The sequence below is a fragment of the Coregonus lavaretus genome (assembly GCF_964263955.1).
Source record: "Coregonus lavaretus genome assembly, chromosome: 11".
NCBI lineage: Eukaryota > Metazoa > Chordata > Actinopteri > Salmoniformes > Salmonidae > Coregonus > Coregonus lavaretus.
Window position 1 is genome coordinate 57,495,698 of NC_139998.1, and position 20,530 is coordinate 57,516,227.

Sequence of the window (20,530 nt, forward strand, 5' to 3'; positions counted from 1 at the left end):
AGAGGAATAATCATCAGAATGTATTGAAAGAGAAGAGGAATAAACATCAGAATGTATTGAAAGAGAAGAGAATAAACATCAGAATGTATTGAAAGAGAAGAGGAATAAACATCAGAATGTATTGAAAGAGAAGAGGAATAAACATCAGAATGTATTGAAAGAGAAGAGGAATAAACATCAGAATGTATTGGAAGATAAGGGGAATAAACATCCTAGGAATCTAAATAAGAGCCTGTTTGATCTCTAATGGGCTCCCACATAACAATACAAAACTGTCATGAGCCTCTCACTCCACCGGGTTACCACCTTAATTTTCTTCCACTCTGCTCACCACTCTCTCTACTCAGCCTAACTAGCTCCACCTGTCCCTGCTCTGCTCTGCTCTAATTACTCTGCCAGCTGCGCTGCATTACCCACTACCTCTCCCAGTATTTAAGGCCCTGTCTTTCAGCTCTCCGGTGTCAGATCGTCTGCAAAGCTCACACCCGGAACCTGTTTGCTCGCGCTTCTGGCTCACCCTGGTTTTGTGACCCCGGACCTGCCTGATTTTTGGATACTCTTCTGCCCCAGGAGATCCAGACCTGCTTCTGCCATAACGACTCCTGACTACTCTTCTATCCCGGACTTCTGGACCACCCACCACCGGCTTCATAGGACGCATCGCTGCCACTGGGGGGGGCACAGACCCAGCACATTGGACGGGATCCCTGTTACCCCTGGAGCCTTCATTCACTCCCTACTTCCCTTTTCCCTTAAGTTTTAATAAACTTTCTGGTGTGACGCAATTGTGGTCCTCTGGTCGTCTGTCTGAACCGTGACAGTACGATCTGACCATTATGGACTCAGCGCACACTTTCCCCGACATGGAAACCGATGAGCATGAGCAGCAGTTCCAGCAGCAGCAACAACAACTCGCCATGATCATTCAACTCCTCACCAACCTTACCCCAGCCAGTCTGCCCACCAGCCCTGCCCCCGAGTTACCTGCCCCGGTCATTGCAGCCGCTGCCCCGGAACCCAAGATTGGAAACCCCGAGCGGTTCAACGGCGATTCAACCCAGGTCCGGCCATTCCTGACTAGCTGCCGACTTCAGTTCTCCTTGCAGCCAAGGACCTTCGCCACGGAGGGGGCTAAAGTTGGGTATGCCATCACTCACCTGACGGGCCGAGCTCGACTCTGGGGAACAGCAGAGTTCGAACGTCAAACCCCCGCATGTGCAACCTTCGACCTGTTTGCTGAGGAGATGCTGAAGGTGTTTGACCTGGATTCACCAACCGCAGAGGCGTCTCGTGAACTGTTCAGTATTCGACAAGGCAGACGTACAGTCGCAGACCATTCCATCGACTTCCGAACCCTGGCTAGACGAAGTTCTTGGAACACACCATCGTTGGTGGACGCGTTCTTCCATAGTTTGGCTGACTATATCAAGGACGAGTTGGTCTCCCATGAACTGCCTTCCACTCTTGATGAAGCCATCGCACTGACTGTCAGGATCGACAGAAGGATACAGACTCGTCGTCGTGAGAGGGGGCGCCAAGGTCCACCTACTACCGGCATTCGGAGAGATCCGACTGGGCTCCTGTCATCTACTGCCACTCACCCAGGTCAGCTTGATCAGTCTGAGCCTATGGAGATTGGGCGAGCCTCTCTCACTCCTGCAGAGCGCCAGCGCCGCTTCACCTCAAACCTCTGCCTCTATTGTGGAGGTGATGGACATCGTGTGGTAACCTGCCCTTTAAAGGGCCGAAGCTCACCGGGCATAGGGGGAGTCCGGTTGAGTTCAATGACCATCCAGTCCTCCGACCGCAAACCCCTGCTGCAAGTTCACCTCCGCCTCTCTGACTCAACTCACACCCTGGCTGCTCTGGTGGATTCTGGCGCCGAAGCCAACATAATGGACATCAAGCTGGCACGCCAACTGGGACTGGAGAACCTCCGTTTGACACCTCCTATTCCTGCCCGGGCACTGGACGGACACTTACTCGGATCGGTCACTCATGTCACGGCCCCGGTCTCGATGGGTCTGTCCGGAAACCATCAAGAAACTATCCAGTTTCACCTGCTCCCCTCTCCAGGCCAACCCCTCATCCTGGGTTACCCATGGCTCCGCCGGCACAACCCTCAGCTCGACTGGGTGACCGGGGTGATCAGGGAGTGGGGAGAGGACTGCCACCGAACCTGCCTGCTTGCTGCCGCACTACCCCCTCGGCCAGTACCTACTAACTCCGCTCCTGACCTCTCCAATGTCCCAGAATGCTACCATGGTCTCAGAGAGGTGTTTAACAAAGCTAGAGCCACATCTCTGCCCCCTCACCGACCGTACGACTGTGCCATCGACCTCCTCCCTGGAACAGCCCCTCCAAAGGGTCGTCTTTATTCGTTGTCTGCTCCTGAAAGAAAGTCCATGGAGGACTACATCAATGGCTCTCTGTCCGCAGGATTAATCCGTTCATCTTCATCTCCTGCTGGTGCTGGCTTCTTCTTTGTGGGGAAGAAGGACGGATCTCTTCGCCCCTGCATCGACTACAGGGGACTCAACGACATCACAGTGAAAAACCGTTACCCTCTGCCTCTGCTCACCTCTGCTTTTGAGTTGCTCCAGGGAGCCACTGTTTTTACCAAGTTGGATCTCAGAAACGCTTACCACCTAGTGCGGATCCGGGAGGGAGATGAATGGAAAACCGCATTCAATACACCAACAGGCCACTACGAGTATCTGGTTATGCCTTTTGGCCTCACCAATGCTCCTGCTGTGTTCCAGGCTCTAGTGAATGATGTACTGCGGGACATGTTAAACAAGTTTGTCTTCGTTTACCTGGATGACATCTTAATCTACTCCAGAAACCTGTCTGAACACACCCGCCATGTCCAGCAAGTCCTTCATCGTCTTCTGGAGAATTCCCTCTACGCCAAGGCAGAGAAATGTGAGTTTCACGTCAAGACAGTGGCCTTCCTGGGGTACATAGTGGCAGAGGGAAGTATCCAAATGGATCCTGCCAAAGTATCAGCAGTCACTTCATGGCCAGTTCCGGAGAACAGAAAGAAGCTGCAACAGTTTCTGGGGTTTGCTAACTTCTATAGAAAGTTTATCCGGAACTACAGTACCGTTGCTGCCCCTCTCACTGCTCTAACCAGCACCAAGCAACCCTTCACCTGGACCCCAGCAGCCGACAAAGCCTTCAGTACCCTCAAGGTGAGGTTCACCTCCGCTCCCATCCTCCAGATGCCTGATGTGGACCGGCAATTTATTGTGGAGGTGGACGCCTCGGATGTGGGAGTTGGTGCTGTGATTTCTCAGTGGGCTGCGGAGGATAGGAAGCTCCATCCCTGTGCTTTTTTCTCACGTCGGTTGTCCCCCTCTGAGTGCAATTACGACATAGGGAACCGTGAGCTGCTGGCTGTGAAGCTTGCCTTGGAGGAGTGGCGTCACTGGCTGGAGGGGTCCACCATTCCATTTCTCGTTTGGACCGATCATAAGAACTTGGAGTACATCCGCACGGCCAAACGGTTGAACTCCAGGCAGTCCCGCTGGGCCCTGTTCTTCACCAGGTTTAATTTCACTCTGTCATACCGGCCTGGATCACGCAACACCAAGCCAGACGCCCTCTCCCGTCAATTCCAGAAGGATGACACCCCCTCCAAGGACCCTGTGTCGATTCTGCCAAGTCCCTGCATCGTTGCAGCTCTGACCTGGGCTGTTGAGGAACAGGTGCTGGAGGCTCTCCGTAACCAGCCAGGTCCCAGCACTTGCCCAGCTGACCGCCTTTTTGTCCCCGAAGACCTGAGGTCCCAGGTCGTTCAGTGGGGACATGACTCCCGCCTAGCTTGTCACCCTGGCTCCACCCGTACTTACAACCTGCTCGCCCAGAGGTTCTGGTGGCCCTCTCTGAGAAAGGATGTACGGGAATTCGTCCAAGCCTGCCCCATCTGCAACCAACACAAGTCGTCCTGCCAGCCCCCAGCCGGATTGCTGCAGCCCCTGCCTGTGCCCAGACGTCCCTGGTCTCACATCGCCCTTGACTTTGTCACGGGGCTGCCCCCTTCAAGTGGCATGACCGTCATTCTCACCATAGTTGACCGTTTCAGCAAGATGGCACACTTCATTCCCCTCCCCAAGCTCCCAACCGCCAAGGAGACCGCCCAGGTGGTCCTGGAACACGTCTTCCGGATCCACGGACTGCCAAAGGATGTAGTTTCTGACCGTGGTCCACAATTCTCCTCCGCTTTTTGGAAGGAGTTCTGTCACCTGCTGGGAGCCACAGTCAGTCTGACTTCCGGATTCCATCCCCAATCCAATGGGCAGTCAGAGCGGGCTAATCAGGAGCTCGAGAAGGCACTGCGATGCATGACTTCACGCAACCCCCACTCCTGGTCGCAGCAATTGACATGGGTGGAGTACGCACACAATTCTCTGACCTGCTCTGCCATCGGTATGTCCCCTTTCCAATGTGTTTATGGTTACCAGCCTCCTCTATTTGCCAGCCAGGAAGAGGAGGTTACTTGCCCATCTGCACTTGCTTTTGCCCGTCGATGTCGCCGCACCTGGTCACAAGCCCGAGCCACACTCCTCAGATCCGTTGCCAGCTACACTACCGGGGCCAACCGTCGGAGAATTCCTGCTCCCACCTACCATGTTGGTCAAAGGGTGTGGTTGTCATCGAAGAACCTGCCACTCAGGGTGGAGTCGCAGAAGCTGGCACCTCGGTTCATTGGCCCATTCCCTATCATAAGAGTGATTAGCCCAACTGCTGTCCGGCTCCAACTGCCTAATTCCCTGAGGGTGCACCCCACTTTCCATGTGTCTAAGATTAAGCCCATCCATGAGAGTCCGCTGGTCCCTGCTGCGCCTTGTCCTCCTCCTCCACGGCTCGTCGATGGTGGTCTGGTTTACACCGTCCGCCGCCTGCTTCGGTCCAGACGGAGGGGTAGGGGTCTCCAGTACCTCATTGACTGGGAGGGCTATGGACCTGAGGAAAGGACCTGGGTGCCAGCTAGTCGGATTGTGGATAGGACTCTCATCACCGCTTTCCACCAACGGCATCCTGATCAACCTGCAATCCGTAGGGGCCGCCCCAGAGGGGTCCCTAACCGTCCTGCCCGCTCGGCTTCCTGTCCGGTGCCTGATCCTGTCTCGGGACCTGTCCCATCTCCCGACCACGGCCCTCCGGCTTCCTCCGAGGATGAGGACGTTCACTCGGACCGTTCGGAGGAGTTCTAGCCCTCCTCCGGCTCCCCTCCTCCCGCCCGGCGTGGTGTTGCTCTTGGGACTTCTGGGGCCGTCCCTTGGGGGGGGGGTTCTGTCATGAGCCTCTCACTCCACCGGGTTACCACCTTAATTTTCTTCCACTCTGCTCACCACTCTCTCTACTCAGCCTAACTAGCTCCACCTGTCCCTGCTCTGCTCTGCTCTAATTACTCTGCCAGCTGCGCTGCATTACCCACTACCTCTCCCAGTATTTAAGGCCCTGTCTTTCAGCTCTCCGGTGTCAGATCGTCTGCAAAGCTCACACCCGGAACCTGTTTGCTCGCGCTTCTGGCTCACCCTGGTTTTGTGACCCCGGACCTGCCTGATTTTTGGATACTCTTCTGCCCCAGGAGATCCAGACCTGCTTCTGCCATAACGACTCCTGACTACTCTTCTATCCCGGACTTCTGGACCACCCACCACCGGCTTCATAGGACGCATCGCTGCCACTGGGGGGGGCACAGACCCAGCACATTGGACGGGATCCCTGTTACCCCTGGAGCCTTCATTCACTCCCTACTTCCCTTTTCCCTTAAGTTTTAATAAACTTTCTGGTGTGACGCAATTGTGGTCCTCTGGTCGTCTGTCTGAACCGTGACACAAAACATGTTTAACCCTTATTATGGGATCTCTAATGGGATCTCTAATGGGATCTCTAATGGGATCTCTAATGGGATGAGCTCCCAGAGGCTCCACCTCACTGTAAACAGGTTGGTGCTCTCTGTCATACTGCCTGCCAGGACCCTACTCTACTGTTCAAGGCCCACTAACACACTGACACAGACAGGCAGGTGCATGCACACACAAACACACACACACACACACTCACATGCAAAGAGAGAGAGACAGAAAGACACACTCACTCACATAGACACGCACACACACACACTCTCAGTGCCACACACACATGCTGCACAGAGACCAACATGAGACCAACCTGAGACCAACATGAGACCATCCTGAGACCAACATGAGACCATCCTGAGACCAACATGAGACCAACCTGAGACCAACATGAGACCATCCTGAGACCAACCTAAAGGTTCTAAGTGATTGGGAAAACACTGATATATTCTTTGATTTGCTAATGTAAATCTGCAGTTTCAATATCAACTATTTTTATACTTCAAGAATGAACGGAGGTATTTCAAAACATTTCCCAGTACATTAAATTAGCTAGAAACAGCTAAATGCATAGCGGTTTGGCACTGGAAACCTGAAGTAAAGCAGCTTCATCAGCAATTGCAGTAAAAGAGTCCCAAGTAACTTTGACATCGTAATGATTCATATTACAGTGTAATGATTATGGCACACCAGCCTATAACAACATGGGATCTCTGTGACCTGTAAATATCTTACTGCTGTTAGTCTGGCTTGAGACCATGAATGCATCCCAAATGATACCCTATTCCCTATGTAGTGCACTACTTTTGACCAGGACCCATTGGGGAATAGGGTGCCATTTTGGGACTCACAGCAACTCAGTGCAAATCTCACTCTTAGGTCTTCCCTGTACATGTACATCTCAAACATGGTTCTGGTTATAAAGAGCAACAGGGAGACAGAGAAAGGGGAATGGTCCTTTAAATCAACACGTTTGAGCACACTCTCACTGAGATTTTGACGTGCAGAACTTTAAACAGCGTAAAATAAATATCTGCAAACGATAAAAGAGCACTTTGCGCCTTACCAGTCCCGTATGATATGGGTGTGTGTGTGTGTGTGTGTTGTGTGTGTGTGTGTGTGTGTGTGTGTGTGTGTGTGTTTAAGAGACAGAGTGTATTTATTTACTTTACATAGAAAAGGTGGTTTCTCCAGCTAAGCATTGCGTCCTTTCCAAGTGTTCATACCAAAATAAACCCCCAGCCAGTCAGCCAGTCAGCCAGTCAGCCAGTCAGCCAGTCAGCCAGTCAGCCAGTCAGCCAGTCAGCCAGTCAGCCAGTCAGCCAGTCAGCCAGTCAGCCAGCCTTACACACTGCCAGACATTCCAGCATGGACTTCCTGCTCACCCACATTAATACTGACTTGTTTTGAGTGTTAGGTGAGATTCTCCACTCTCCATATTAAGACGTTTTGCTGCTTGGTTTTATGACCATATTCTAAAAGCATAATCCTTTTGATGTAAGTGTTGCATTGGATGGGTGGTATGTTACAAGGAAACCACATGGAAGAAGACACCGATAGAACAACGCTTGGGATTATGGTGTACGTTTTAGGACATCCTCAGCCTCACGCTTTCACTCCTCCTTGAGTCAATCGTCAATGGTAAAACTTATCCATAGAGTTCTGCCAGTCGACATCAACACAACAGACAAAAGTTACTGTCAACTTTCGCCAGACAAGATAGAAAGCCAGTCAACACTTTTCACTCATCAGGCACTACGCATCGCCCTTCATGGCATTGTATCACAGTACACTAACCCTTTCACAGCATTGTATCACAGTACACTAACCCTTTCACAGCATTGTATCACAGTACACTAACCCTAACCCTTTCACAGCATTGTATCACAGTATACTAACCCTAACGCGTTCACATCATTGTATCACAATTCACTAACCCTAACCCTTTCACAGCATTGTATCACAGTATACTAACCCTTTCACAGCATTCTATCACAGTATACTAACCCTAACCCTTTCACAACATTGTATCACAGCACACTAACCATTTCACAGCACTATATCACAGTACACTAACCATTTCACAGCATAGTATCACAGTACACTGACCCTGTTTGATTGACACAATGTAGAGCAATGAGGGTGGGAGCAGCATTCTGGAGCACCAACAGTTTCTGGTCATAGACCACTGCACAGGAGAATATAAATGTAATTCCTTCCTGTGGTGTAGAGGGGTAAAAAGGTAGGATCACCGTCGTGATAATGTGTTTCCCAATCACACTGAAACCACCTGGAAGTATTGCGGCCTCATCTGCAGTGTCGGGTATAAGTAGACCTGTGGACAGCAGAAACCTCGTTAATGTTGCCTGTAATTATGAGCAACACTTAACACACTGCACAGGATTTCTTGAACGTCCATCTCTTCCTGTAACTCTGGAGGGTTTTTAGCTTTTCTTCCTGTCCAGGGTCAATCAACTTCCTGTCCATGGTCGATCAACTTCCTGTCCAGGGTCGATCAACTTCCTGTCCAGGGTCGATCAACTTCCTGTCCATGGTCGATCAACTTCCTGTCCAGGGTCGATCAACTTCTTGTCCATGGTCGATCAACTTGCTGTCCAGTGTCGATCAACTTTCTGTCCATGGTTGATCAACGATCTGTCCAGGGTCAATCAACTTCCTGTCCAGGGTCGATCAACTTTCTGTCCAGGGTCAATTAACTTCCTGTCCAAGATCAATCAACTTTCTATCCAGGGTCAATCAGCTTCCTGTCCAGGGTCGATCAACTTCCTGTCCAGTGTCAATCAACTTCCTCTCGAGAGTCGGTCAACTTTGTGTTTGCGGAGATGTCTCGTTAGTGTGCAATGGGGTATGAAGGGAAAATCAATTTTTATGAACAGTTGAGAATGTGTTTGGCACCGTGTTTGGTAGTTACTATATGTCATGCATTGCAATAGTGAAAGCTATTTTATCCTACTGTGTCCCAACACAATGCCTTCCCTTTGTGTGTGTGTGTGTGTGTGTGTGTGTGTGTGTGTGTGTGTGTGTGTGTGTGTGTGTGTGTGTGTGTGTGTGTGTGTGTGTGTGTGTGTGTGTGTGTGTGTGTGTGTGTGTGTGTGTGTGTGTGTGTGTGTGTGTGTGTGGTTTGTGTGTGTGTGTTTAAGAGACAGAGTGTATTTATTTACTTTACATAGAAAAGGTGGTTTCTCCAGCTAAGCATTGCGTCCTTTCCAAGTGTTCATACCAAAATAAACCCCCAGCCAGTCAGCCAGTCAGCCAGTCAGCCAGTCAGCCAGTCAGCCAGTCAGCCAGTCAGCCAGTCAGCCAGTCAGCCAGTCAGCCATCCAGCCATCCAGCCAGCCTTACACACTGCCAGACATTCCAGCATGGACTTCCTGCTCACCCACATTAATACTGACTTGTTTTGAGTGTTAGGTGAGATTCTCCACTCTCCATTTTAAGACGTTTTGCTGCTTGGTTTTATGTCCATGTTCTAAAAGCATAATCCTTGTGATGTAAGTGTTGCATTGGATGGGTGGTATGTTACAAGGAAACCACATGGAAGAAGACACCGATAGAACAACGCTTGGGATTATGGTGTACGTTTTAGGACATCCTCAGCCTCACGCTTTCACTCCTCCTTGAGTCAATCGTCAATGGTAAAACTTATCCATAGAGTTCTGCCAGTCGACATCAACACAACAGACAAAATTTACTGTCAACTTTCGCCAGACAAGATAGAAAGCCAGTCAACACTTTTCACTCATCAGGCACTACGCATCGCCCTTCATGGCATTGTATCACAGTACACTAACCCTTTCACAGCATTGTATCACAGTACACTAACCCTTTCACAGCATTGTATCACAGTACACTAACCCTTTCACAGCATTGTATCACAGTACACTAACACTTTCACAGCATTGTATCACAGTACACTAACCCTAACCCTTTCACAGCATTGTATCACAGTACACTAACCCTAACCCTTTCACAGCATTGTATCACAGTACACTAACCCTTTCACAGCATTGTATCAAAGTACACTAACACTTTCACAGCATTGTATCACAGTACACTAACCCTTTCACAGCATTGTATCACAGTAACCTAACCCTAACCCTTTCACAGCATTGTATCACAGTACACTGACCCTAACCCTTTCACCACATTGTATCACAGTACACTAACCCTAACCCTTTCACAGCATTGTATCACAGTATACTAACCCTAACGCGTTCACATCATTGTATCACAATACACTAACCCTAACCCTTTCACAGCATTGTATCACAGTATACTAACCCTTTCACAGCATTGTATCACAGTATACTAACCCTAACCCTTTCACAACATTGTATCACAGCACACTAACCATTTCACAGCACTATATCACAGTACACTAACCATTTCACAGCACTATATCAAAGTACACTAACTCTTTCACAGCATTGTATCACAGTACACTGACCCTGTTTGATTGACACAATGTAGAGCAATGAGGGTGGGAGCAGCATTCTGGAGCACCAACAGTTTCTGGTCATAGACCACTGCACAGGAGAATATAAATGTAATTCCTTCCTGTGATGTAGAGGGGTAAAAAGGTAGGATCACCGTCGTGATAATGTCTTTCCCAATCACACTGAAACCACCTGGAAGTATTGCGGCCTCATCTGCAGTGTCGGGTATAAGTAGACCTGTGGACAGCAGAAACCTCGTTAATGTTCTCTGTAATTATGAGCAACACTTAACACACTGCACAGGATTTCTTGAACGTCCATCTCTTCCTGTAACTCTGGAGGGTTTTTAGCTTTTCTTCCTGTCCAGGGTCAATCAACTTCCTGTCCATGGTCGATCAACTTCCTGTCCAGGGTCGATCAACTTCCTGTCCAGGGTCGATCAACTTCCTGTCCAGGGTCGATCAACTTTCTGTCCAGAGTCAATCAACTTCCTTTCCAGGGTCGATCAACTTTCTGTCCAGGGTCAATTAACTTCCTGTCCAAGATCAATCAACTTTCTATCCAGGGTCAATCAGCTTCCTGTCCAGGGTCGATCAACTTCCTGTCCAGTGTCAATCAACTTCCTCTCGAGGGTCGGTCAACTTTGTGTTTGCAGAGATGTCTCGTTAGTGTGCAATGGGGTATGAAGGGAAAATCAATTTTTATGAACAGTTGAGAATGTGTTTGGCACCGTGTTTGGTAGTTACTATATGTCATGCATTGCAATAGTGAAAGCTATTTTATCCTACTGTGTCCCAACACAATGCCTTCCCTTTGTGTGTGTGTGTGTGTGTGTGTTGTGTGTGTGTGTGTGTGTGTGGTTGTGTGTGTGTGTGTTTAAGAGACAGAGTGTATTTATTTACTTTACATAGAAAAGGTGGTTTCTCCAGCTAAGCATTGCGTCCTTTCCAAGTGTTCATACCAAAATAAACCCCCAGCCAGTCAGCCAGTCAGCCAGTCAGCCAGTCAGCCAGTCAGCCAGTCAGCCAGTCAGCCAGTCAGCCAGTCAGCCAGTCAGCCAGTCAGCCAGTCAGCCAGTCAGCCAGCCAGCCAGCCTTACACACTGCCAGACATTCCAGCATGGACTTCCTGCTAACCCACATTAATACTGACTTGTTTTGAGTGTTAGGTGAGATTCTCCACTCTCCATTTTAAGACGTTTTGCTACTTGGTTTTATGTCCATGTTCTAAAAGCATAATCCTTTTGATGTAAGTGTTGCATTGGATGGGTGGTATGTTACAAGGAAACCACATGGAAGAAGACACCGATAGAACAACGCTTGGGATTATGGTGAACGTTTTAGGACATCCTCAGCCTCACGCTTTCACTCCTCCTTGAGTCAATCGTCAATGGTAAAACTTATCCATAGAGTTCTGCCAGTCGACATCAACACAACAGACAACATTTACTGTCAACTTTCGCCAGACAAGATAGAAAGCCAGTCAACACTTTTCACTCATCAGGCACTACGCATCGCCCTTCATGGCATTGTATCACAGTACACTAACACTTTCACAGCATTGTATCACAGTACACTAACCCTTTCACAGCATTGTATCACAGTACACTAACCCTTTCACAGCATTGTATCACAGTACACTAACCCTTTCACAGCATTGTATCACAATACACTAACCCTAACCCTTTCACAGCATTGTATCACAATACACTAACCCTAACACTTTCACGGCATTGTATCGCAATACACTAACCCTAACCCTTTCACAGCATTGTAACACAGTATATTAACCCTAACCCTTTCACAACATTGTATCACAGCACACTAACCCTTTCACAGCACTATATCACATTACACTAACCCTTTCACAGCATTGTATCACAGTACACTGACCCTGTTTGATTGACACAATGTAGAGCAATGAGGGTGGGAGCAGCATTCTGGAGCACCAACAGTTTCTGGTCATAGACCACTGCACAGGAGAATATAAATGTAATTCCTTCCTGTGGTGTAGAGGGGTAAAAAGGTAGGATCACCGTCGTGATAATGTCTTTCCCAATCACACTGAAACCACCTGGAAGTATTGCGGCCTCATCTGCAGTGTAGGGTATAAGTAGACCTGTGGACAGCAGAAACCTCGTTAATGTTGCCTGTAATTATGAGTAACACTTAACACACTGCACAGGATTTCTTGAACGTCCATCTCTTCCTGTAACTCTGGAGGGTTTTTAGCTTTACTTCCTGTCCAGGGTCAATCAACTTCCTGTCCATGGTCGATCAACTTCCTGTCCAGTGTCGATCAACTTCCTGTCCAGTGTCGATCAACTTTCTGTCCATGGTTGATCAACTATCTGTCCAGGGTCAATCAACTTCCTGTCCAGGGTCGATCAACTTTCTGTCCAGGGTCAATTAACTTCCTGTCCAAGATCAATCAACTTTCTATCCAGGGACAATCAGCTTCCTGTCCAGTGTCAATCAACTTCCTCTCGAGGGTCGGTCAACTTTGTGTTTGCGGAGATGTCTCGTTAGTGTGCAATGGGGTACGAAGGGAAAATCAATTTTTATGAGCAATTGAGAATGTGTTTGGCACCGTGTTTGGTAGTTACTATATGTCATGCATTGCAATAGTGAAAGCTATTTTATCCTACTGTGTCCCAACACAATGCCTTCCCTTGTGTGTGTGTGTGTGTGTGTGTGTGTGTGTGTGTGTGTGTGTGTGTGTGTGTGTGTGTGTGTGTGTGTGTGTGTGTGTGTGTGTGTGTGTGTGTGTGTGTGTGTGTGGTTTGTGTGTGTGTGTTTAAGAGACAGAGTGTATTTATTTACTTTACATAGAAAAGGTGGTTTCTCCAGCTAAGCATTGCGTCCTTTCCAAGTGTTCATACCAAAATAAACCCCCAGCCAGTCAGCCAGTCAGCCAGTCAGCCAGTCAGCCAGTCAGCCAGTCAGCCAGTCAGCCAGTCAGCCAGTCAGCCAGTCAGCCAGTCAGCCAGTCAGCCATCCAGCCATCCAGCCAGCCAGCCTTACACACTGCCAGACATTCCAGCATGGACTTCCTGCTCACCCACATTAATACTGACTTGTTTTGAGTGTTAGGTGAGATTCTCCACTCTCCATTTTAAGACGTTTTGCTACTTGGTTTTATGACCATGTTCTAAAAGCATAATCCTTGTGATATAAGTGTTGCATTGGATGGGTGGTATGTTACAAGGAAACCACATGGAAGAAGACACCGATAGAACAACGCTTGGGATTATGGTGTACGTTTTAGGACATCCTCAGCCTCACGCTTTCACTCCTCCTTGAGTCAATCGTCAATGGTAAAACGTATCCATAGAGTTCTGCCAGTCGACATCAACACAACAGACAACATTTACTGTCAACTTTCGCCAGACAAGATAGAAAGCCAGTCAACACTTTTCACTCATCAGGCACTACGCATCGCCCTTCATGGCATTGTATCACAGTACACTAACCCTTTCACAGCATTGTATCACAGTACACTAACCCTTTCACAGCATTGTATCACAGTACACTAACCCTTTCACAGCATTGTATCACAATACACTAACCCTAACCCTTTCACAGCATTGTATCACAATACACTAACCCTAACACTTTCACGGCATTGTATCGCAATACACTAACCCTAACCCTTTCACAGCATTGTAACACAGTATATTAACCCTAACCCTTTCACAACATTGTATCACAGCACACTAACCCTTTCACAACACTATATCACATTACACTAACCCTTTCACAACATTGTATCACAGTACACTGACCCTGTTTGATTGACACAATGTAGAGCAATGAGGGTGGGAGCAGCATTCTGGAGCACCAACAGTTTCTGGTCATAGACCACTGCACAGGAGAATATAAATGTAATTCCTTCCTGTGGTGTAGAGGGGTAAAAAGGTAGGATCACCGTCGTGATAATGTCTTTCCCAATCACACTGAAACCACCTGGAAGTATTGCGGCCTCATCTGCAGTGTCGGGTATAAGTAGACCTGTGGACAGCAGAAACCTCGTTAATGTTGCCTGTAATTATGAGCAACACTTAACACACTGCACAGGATTTCTTGAACGTCCATCTCTTCCTGTAACTCTGGAGGGTTTTTAGCTTTACTTCCTGTCCAGGGTCGATCAACTTCCTGTCCATGGTCGATCAACTTCCTGTCCAGGGTCGATCAACTTCCTGTCCAGGGTCGATCAACTTTCTGTCCAGAGTCAATCAACTTCCTTTCCAGGGTCGATCAACTTTCTGTCCAGGGTCAATTAACTTCCTGTCCAAGATCAATCAACTTTCTATCCAGGGTCAATCAGCTTCCTGTCCAGGGTCGATCAACTTCCTGTCCAGTGTCAATCAACTTCCTCTCGAGGGTCGGTCAACTTTGTGTTTGCAGAGATGTCTCGTTAGTGTGCAATGGGGTATGAAGGGAAAATCAATTTTTATGAACAGTTGAGAATGTGTTTGGCACCGTGTTTGGTAGTTACTATATGTCATGCATTGCAATAGTGAAAGCTATTTTATCCTACTGTGTCCCAACACAATGCCTTCCCTTTGTGTGTGTGTGTGTGTGTGTGTTGTGTGTGTGTGTGTGTGTGTGTGTGGTTGTGTGTGTGTGTTTAAGAGACAGAGTGTATTTATTTACTTTACATAGAAAAGGTGGTTTCTCCAGCTAAGCATTGCGTCCTTTCCAAGTGTTCATACCAAAATAAACCCCCAGCCAGTCAGCCAGTCAGCCAGTCAGCCAGTCAGCCAGTCAGCCAGTCAGCCAGTCAGCCAGTCAGCCAGTCAGCCAGTCAGCCAGTCAGCCAGTCAGCCAGTCAGCCAGTCAGCCAGCCAGCCAGCCTTACACACTGCCAGACATTCCAGCATGGACTTCCTGCTCACCCACATTAATACTGACTTGTTTTGAGTGTTAGGTGAGATTCTCCACTCTCCATTTTAAGACGTTTTGCTACTTGGTTTTATGACCATGTTCTAAAAGCATAATCCTTTTGATGTAAGTGTTGCATTGGATGGGTGGTATGTTACAAGGAAACCACATGGAAGAAGACACCGATAGAACAACGCTTGGGATTATGGTGTACGTTTTAGGACATCCTCAGCCTCACGCTTTCACTCCTCCTTGAGTCAATCGTCAATGGTAAAACGTATCCATAGAGTTCTGCCAGTCGACATCAACACAACAGACAACATTTACTGTCAACTTTCGCCAGACAAGATAGAAAGCAAGTCAACACTTTTCACTCATCAGGCACTACGCATCGCCCTTCATGGCATTGTATCACAGTACACTAACACTTTCACAGCATTGTATCACAGTACACTAACCCTTTCACAGCATTGTATCACAGTACACTAACCCTTTCACATCATTGTATCACAGTACACTAACCCTTTCACAGCATTGTATCACAATACACTAACCCTAACCCTTTCACAGCATTGTATCACAGTATACTAACCCTAACCCTTTCACAGCATTGTATCACAATACACTAACCCTAACACTTTCACGGCATTGTATCGCAATACACTAACCCTAACCCTTTCACAGCATTGTAACACAGTATATTAACCCTAACCCTTTCACAACATTGTATCACAGCACACTAACCCTTTCACAACACTATATCACATTACACTAACCCTTTCACAACATTGTATCACAGTACACTGACCCTGTTTGATTGACACAATGTAGAGCAATGAGGGTGGGAGCAGCATTCTGGAGCACCAACAGTTTCTGGTCATAGACCACTGCACAGGAGAATATAAATGTAATTCCTTCCTGTGGTGTAGAGGGGTAAAAAGGTAGGATCACCGTCGTGATAATGTGTTTCCCAATCACACTGAAACCACCTGGAAGTATTGCGGCCTCATCTGCAGTGTCGGGTATAAGTAGACCTGTGGACAGCAGAAACCTCGTTAATGTTGCCTGTAATCATGAGCAACACTTAACACACTGCACAGGATTTCTTGAACGTCCATCTCTTCCTGTAACTCTGGAGGGTTTTTAGCTTTTCTTCCTGTCCAGGGTCAATCAACTTCCTGTCCATGGTCGATCAACTTCCTGTCCAGGGTCGATCAACTTCCTGTCCAGGGTCGATCAACTTTCTGTCCAGGGTCAATCAACTTCCTGTCCAGGGTCGATCAACTTTCTGTCCAGGGTCGATTAACTTCCTGTCCAAGATCAATCAACTTTCTATCCAGGGTCAATCAGCTTCCTGTCCAGGGTCGATCAACTTCTTGTCCAGTGTCAATCAACTTCCTCTCGAGTGTCGGTCAACTTTGTGTTTCCGGAGATGTCTCATTAGTGTGCAATGGGGTATGAAGGGAAAATCAATGTTCATGAGCAGTTGAGAATGTGTTTGGCACCGTGTTTGGTAGTTACTATATGTCATGCATTGCAATAGTGAAAGCTATTTTATCCTACTGTGTCCCAACACAATGCCTTCCAATGTTAAACTGCAATGGGATTCATGCATTATTTGATTTGTATTCAGTAGTCTATTCATTCATGGGTGTGTGTGTGTGTGTGTGTGTGTGTGTGTGTGTGTGTGTGTGTGTGTGTGTGTGTGTGTGTTGTTGTGTGTGTTTGTACACACAGCTCAGCCCAACACTCACTCTGAAGTGGCTGATAATAATCAGGAGGTGCTAATGAAGAGTGTCTTCTCTGCTCTCTGCTCCTCCCACAGAGAGTGAGTCCTCTCACCCAGTGTCTTCTCTGCTCTCTGATCCTCCCACAGAGAGTGAGTCCTCTCACCCCCAGTGTCTTCTCTGCTCTCTGATCCTCCCACAGAGAGTGAGTCCTCTCACCCAGTGTCTTCTCTGCTCTCTGATCCTCCCACAGAGAGTGAGTCCTCTAACCCCCAGTGTCTTCTCTGCTCTCTGATCCTCCCACAGAGAGTGAGTCCTCTCACCCAGTGTCTTCTCTGCTCTCTGATCCTCCCACAGAGAGTGAGTCCTCTCACCCAGTGTCTTCTCTGCTCTCTGATACTCCCACAGAGAGTGAGTCCTCTCACCCCCAGTGTCTTCTCTGCTCTCTGATCCTCCCACAGAGAGTGAGTCCTCTCACCCAGTGTCTTCTCTGCTCTCTGATCCTCCCACAGAGAGTGAGTCCTCTCACCCCCAGTGTCTTCTCTGCTCTCTGATCCTCCCACAGAGAGTGAGTCCTCTCACCCCCAGTGTCTTCTCTGTTCTCTGATCTCCCACAGAGAGTGAGTCCTCTCACCCAGTGTCTTCTCTGCTCTCTGATCCTCCCACAGAGAGTGAGTCCTCTCACCCAGTGTCTTCTCTGCTCTCTGCTCCTCCCACAGAGAGTGAGTCCTCTCACCCAGTGTCTTCTCTGCTCTCTGCTCCTCCCACAGAGAGTGAGTCCTCTCACCCAGTGTCTTCTCTGCTCTCTTCTCCTCCCACAGAGAGTGAGTCCTCTCACCCAGTGTCTTCTCTGCTCTCTGCTCCTCCCACAGAGAGTGAGTCCTTTCACCCCCAGTGTCTTCTCTGCTCTCTGCTCCTCCACACACACAGCCTAGGTTAATCCCTCCCAGTGGGGTTTCTGGCTGGACTTCCTCAGGCTGTGCATGGTGTCCATGGCTATAGCCTGCAGCCTTCAGGGCTATCTCACTGTGCCTCCAGGCACCTCCAGGCCTCCAGGCCCCTAGGCAGCCAGTCCGCTCACCCCACCACAGCCATGAGCTCCTCTCCCCTGAATTATTAATCCCTGACTCAGCTCTAGAGCTGGAGAGTGTAAAATAGCACTAGCCTGGTTCCAGATCTGTTTGTGCTGTCTTGCCAACTCCTATGTTAATTGTCAGGTTAACGACCATATGAGTTGGCTATACAGAATAAACATATCTGGGATCAGGATATCTGGGACCAGGATATCTGGGACCAGGATATCTGGGACCAGGATATCTGGGACCAGGATATCTGGGACCAGGATATGTCACCTACAACTCCGGCTCTGATCTCAGCAATGACAGAGTGAGGAGAGTTTCGGATTGCAGGGATCATACACTAAAAAAGAAAGTCAGATCTCTGGTATTGTTTAGTGTCAGAGAGTCATTTTGGAGGGTGAAAAATTGCTGGATATCATGCAAGTTTCCCCATTTTGTGACATGAGCCATGCAAGGGTTTAGGAAAATTCAAGCTAGAGTAAAGGTGACTCCCAAGTGCAGGAATTTAGCGGTTTTTGCCAGAATCAGGGAAGCGAAGGAGGCATCCGATGGGATTTCAAAGGCAACTGAAACATTGTGCTTCTCAGTCTATCTGTCCTGCCAGAACGAACGAATGAATGACCCAGTCTCTGAGTGTAGGGTTTAATGGAGGTGGAGGAGTATGGGATGGAGTCAGTGTGTGGTGTGGAGAGATGGTGAGTAATGGGGCTCTCCTGGAAGAGGCCGACCTCCCAGCCTAAGACTACAGTCCTGGAAGCCCCACCTGGCACAGCTGCCATAACCCCCTTTTTAAACGTCATAAATCACATGGAAAAGTCTGTACAATGCAAATAAATACGGGATTGGTGGAAGGTGAGGGGGAAGTGTGGTGGTGGTGGGGTGGATGGATCCCATCCAATCCTGCACTCTGGTAGACGAATGCTGCTGTGATGACATCATAGAGTGGCTTTAAAACCGTCTGTGCACGGAGCTCGGAAGAGACAGTTGTCTTGCGGTCTTAGTCGTGCAGCGGTAGACGTGTGATGCGCTGATGTAGCCTGCCTTCCATTGCCATTTGAGATAACTGCAGCAGCAGCTCTTTGAGTTGTCCGACAGATTTTCCCGCTTAAAGGCACTGTATCTGCGGCTGTAGACGTGTAATACAAATAAGGTACATAACGAGTATACTGTACACACGCGCCAATGGCATTCCACAAAATGAAGCAAATTAACCTATAGACCGATAAGCATGACCAGTCAAATGTACAGTATTTACATGGACTGGTATGCCATCAATGAAGAGGCTATAAAGCATTATTTCACAAAGGGATGTTTTCTTCTCCTGGAGGATTGGCTGGTGGCAAATTTATTTATCGCATTTTTTTTTTTAAACACACTGAACTGTCCTTTAGCTCTCCCTCCTCAGAACACTCTGAACTGTCCTTTAGCTCCCCCCCCCCCTCAGAACACACCCCTCACTTTCTGCTCTCTCCCCCCCTCAGAGCCCACCCCTCACTGGATGGTAGCGTCCCCTTCGCTCCTTAACTAGCGTCATTAGCCTGGCCCAGGCTCTGCTAATGCTGCGTGTCGTTTCCTGGTTGCGGCGGCCGAGGCTGGGTGACCAGAAGCTTTCGGACCCTGCCTGGGACGCCAGCTTCCCCTTGCCCACCCGCGCACTCCCTGGCTAGGCCCCGAGCTGGCCAGCACAGCTTGCCTGACCGCTGTTTTGACAAGTGCTTTAGACATAATAGCCCGAATGTCACTGCTAGCCTGCCAAAAAATGCAAACTAAGCATAACAATAATTAGCCTGGAGGATAATGAGGAGGAAGGAGAGGCTGAAACGTTAAGCAGCAGCAGTGCTTGTGACCATTGTGGGGAGGCTTGGACGCTGGCCTGATTGACTGAGGTGAAAGTGAGACAGAGGGAGGGAGGGAGAGATCCAGACTGGAATTTCGGGGGACGCCACAGAGCTGTGCTGGAAACAGTGGGGCTACGGGGACGGTTTGGGTTTCAACGCACCGCAGCCCGCAGAGATCCGACAGAATCAGTGACAACAGGGTACTTCTCCTATAACCATTTAATAGTTTCATCGCCCGGGTCCCCAATACTTTTTTTATAAGACAAATAAAGTTCTCTCTCTCTCGTTACCCACAGGTTTCTTTTTCCTTATAGATGTTGACCAAAAAAAAAAAAAGCCCCTTAGAATAAATAGGAAAGTTTTACATGTCCCTAAATCTGAGGGTGGTTTTAACCTTCCAGATTTGGAATTGTATCAACTCGCCACTCCAAGGCTTTTACTTGCGACATAAAGAGGAACAATGGGTACATATTGAAGATGCACGCGTTTTAATCCCCAAAATCTTTTCGCTTGTATGTTTTTCAAAGGATAAAGCAAAGAACATCAACAACTTCATAGTTGAGATTAAAGTTAAGATTAAGATTAAATTAATTATTAAGTTACTATAACAACATGGAAGAAAATTAAACGGATTCTGGAAGGACTCCCTAAAAACACAACCCCGTATGGAACAATC